The sequence below is a fragment of the Nicotiana attenuata genome, unplaced genomic scaffold (assembly GCF_001879085.1).
Source record: "Nicotiana attenuata strain UT unplaced genomic scaffold, NIATTr2, whole genome shotgun sequence".
NCBI lineage: Eukaryota > Viridiplantae > Streptophyta > Magnoliopsida > Solanales > Solanaceae > Nicotiana > Nicotiana attenuata.
In genome coordinates, this window is record NW_017670347.1 from 414,795 (window position 1) to 418,804 (window position 4,010).

The window sequence follows — 4,010 nt, forward strand, 5'->3', positions numbered from 1 at the left end:
TATCTATCAAAACACATAGAAGCAGAACCCGTCACCAGGGAATTGTTTTGAGTGTGGGGAGTTTGGGCATGTCGCAGTGTCCTTGCCGTCATAGAGGTTAAGCACATCAGAGGAGTCATGCGGCATCTTCATCTCCAGTTGTCGCGCCCCGTTTTGTTAGCGAAATCGGGTTTTGACGCGTGACAACTCTTTTAAGGAAGGTGTTAAAAGAGGAGAGTCGCCACCTAACGGGTTTGAGGTGCGTTAGGGCACCTATTTGCAAATAAGTATGGTTTAACCAGTTCGTATCACCAAAGATCGGGTAAGGGTAAAAATTACCTCGAAGAGAAGGTGTTAGGCACTCTTTGAGGTCCATAACTAAGGGTCCCAGCCGAACACGAACTATATGAATTAGTCAAATAAACAGAGAGAAAGACAAGAAGTTTGGGCAGTATTGTCAAAAGTGCTTGAATAAACACAAACAATTGATTTAAAAACAAGATGGGGGGGGGGGGGGGTCCTAATTTTTTTAGCCTAAAGGATCACCCCGTGCAACATAAATAATACTTCTTAACTCCCTCGAGATGGGGTGTTACTCGCATTATTCAGCAAGCACAGACTATCATCTCCTGCTACCCGATTACTATATTTAAGTTTTTACCTAGAGCGTACTCGTTGATTGTAAACCGTTCCTTATGCGTGCACTACCTGTCCCATGCCTATGGGCCAGGAGGCATTTGGACCTCTATTTTGGATAGTTCTAGACTTATCTTAGGCTGCTCAAAAATGATAAAACTAGGCGACATACAAAACAAGTTGGACTTCATGTAAAGGCAACTAAGGGTTCAAGTTAGCCTCCACACTTAGACAGCAAATGCATGCAAACAAATTCTCACATTAAGCGTTAGACAGTTTCAGAATTGAGCCAAATTAAAGCCGTTAAGCCCTATAGACATGGTTTCTATGTGACCTCGAGCAGGCAGTTTCAGATATAACGTGCCATCTTATAGATGTGATTTCTACACAACTATACAATTTAGGGGAATCTAGTATTGCACGTTGATTATTGAAATTACAAATTATACGTGATTAAACCTATATAGATGATCTCTAGGTGATTTATGCAGTAGCTGGCAGTGATAATCATTGGAAATACTCAAAATTGCTCAGTTTGATCCTATGGTCATGCTTTCTAATGGTGGCATAGCTAAGCAACGAAACAGTGTTTGAAAGTTCAATATTAACACTTTAAAGTGAGTGGTAATATCCTATAGGCAGGATTGCTAATGATTAACGATTGAAACTATTTTTTTATACTTAGCTCCTATAGGCATGATTTCTAGATGAAAATCACTAGAGCGTAAGCTAGTATAATCCTATAGTCACAGTATCTAATGAATATGCTGCAGCTATGCAAATTGAAAGAATAGTCATTGACATTTCTCTCTTATAGGCATGATATCTATCAAAACACATAGAAGTAGGATATATTGAACAAATCAAACACTCAGGTCCTATAGGCAGGTTATCTAACAAACTCATAGGAGCAGAACATGTTGAACGAATTAAACACCTATAGGCAGGATTTCTACCCTTTTTATGCAAACATTAGAATAGACCCATTTTTCCTATTTTATTAATACCCCGACCGTTACTACATAATTACTACAGGCCCAATGAATGAAAAAAATTACAAAGTTACAAAAAAAATAACTTTAGTGGGCCTAAGACAGGCCCAAAGTATACCCAGCCCAGCCAAGCCTTCAATTTCGTATCCATAAATGTTTCACCACAGCCCAGAAATCACAGTTGGTCAAACCCAGAAAACAATCTTCGTTTACACAAGATATCCAAAATCCAGTAGCCATAATTGATCAAAAATCCATAAAACAACCATTTACACAAGCTAGATGGTTTATTTAGCGGGTGGAAAGGGGACAGAATTGAGCAATTAGGACAAAGTGGCCAAAGAACCTTAGACCCTAGTGTGTCAGAGTCACAAGGGTCTCAAAATGGACCCCGTGCAGTGCTCACACTAGGGGGTTAATAGAGGAGTTTTAAGGGGGGCCTTGGCTTTCAGCCGACCAAGGATTAGAGACTCGTAACAGGAAACAACCCATAAAAATAGTAATAAAGTAATAAGTTTTGGAAAAGCATTTGCAAACACTACAAAATGATCACATAATGAACATGAACTCAAGAAACAAGCTAACACATCGGGGCAGGGGACATATCAATAAGAAACAAAGAGCCTGAACTTATAGGATTACCAAGTTAACATGCAAGGAGCGTTAGGCTAGTAAAACCAATAATTGTCACTAATGCAACCAGTTTAAACTTAAAGGATTAGATTATACTAAACTCAGGGATTAAACAGTATAATACAAACAAAATCAGAGATCATAGAGGGCATCAGTGAAGAAAGACTAGTTCAAAGGATAGCAGGTTGTTAGACGTACACAATTGGATAGGGCAAGAACACATTGAGTGACAAACATAGTCATAGGAGCACATTACACACTTAGAGTGAAGGTCTTAAACATGTTAGGGCATACAAATATCATCGGTTAATCATTAGAAATTTAGAATTAGGCAAGGAACATGGATTGGGCCATATAATCAAGGCAGAACACTCATATTGTCAATAACATTAAGCTAAACATGCTTCGAATTGTCCAAATTGCCTAAGTTAGTTACAAATACATTATTAAGGTTAGCAATTATAGGTAGAATCACACATGAAGAGAGTCAAGGGAATACATTAACTCATGCAGTTTCAAAGAACATGCTAACGTAATGGAATAGACATTGCGAAGTTTTAGAAACCAACTAGTTATTGTTCAATAAACAAGAAAAAGAACAACAATCAAGACCCAGAGTCTCAAATGTGTCAAGTTCCCAAGGGTTTCGAGAACCCAAGGCAGTGCTCACACCCAAGAGAGGTCAAAAAAGTAGGAAATCCAGTGGCCTTCGCTTTCAGCCGGCCAAGTGCCAAAAGAGGACAAGAAGGTAAATGAACACAAAATAAAGCCTCAGTTTTTAGTGGAAAATTTAGTGATTCCCCAGGGAATGGGGGGAGGGGTTTATATAATAGTAGGGATCAAACGGTAACAGATTCAACAAGGAAATAAATATACAAATAAGTCCGAAAATCAATTAAAGAAAGTTGTAAATCGTAATTTTTTAGGGAAAGTAAATATTGACAAAATATAAACAAAAATCGAACCTACTGTGGAATATAGGATGAATATAGACATAATAACACTCAAACTAAGAGAACCGAACCAATTTCGGTTCATTTTAAAGAGATCTGTAAACCCTAGTTTTAAGTTAAGTAAGAATCACAGAAAATAAATAAATATTTGGACTCACAATAGCATAGGAAGAATATAGACGGATTAACGTTAAAAAATCAAGGATTTGAACCGATTTTGGTTTGATTTTTATGAGATCTGCTTTCTATGTTTAGGCAAACACTATAGGGGAGTAGCCAGTACCAGAAGGGGGTCGTATATGGCAAGAAACAATCATGGAATCCCATGTTAGGTGGGATTAGGAGGAGATTTAGGGGCGGCGAATTTAGGGTTTATGAAGAGGGGGAAGGGAGATGAGAGAGTATTAGGACGACGTGCACAGGGGAATGATTAAGGTTAGGGGTGAATGGGGTAATTAAAAGGAGGGGTTCGATATGGGCCGTTGATCTCAGAGATCAACGACCACGATTAAAAGGGGGTTGGGTCGGGTTTATTTAGATGGGTTGCGACCGGGTTGTGGGTAATGGGGTTATTGGTTTTGGGCTGGGGTTATTGGGCTCGTGTATTACGTATTTTGGGCCATTGTTTGGTCCGAAAATAGGTTTAAAAGTGGGGCTAGTTTTTAAATACCCAATATTTATAAAAAAATAATTTATAGAAGTAATTAAAAAATAACAAAAATATTATTTGTGCACTAAAATGATTAAACATAATAACTTAACATTATAAAAATACAAAATATTATTTTTTGCATAAATAATGTTATTATACATGAAT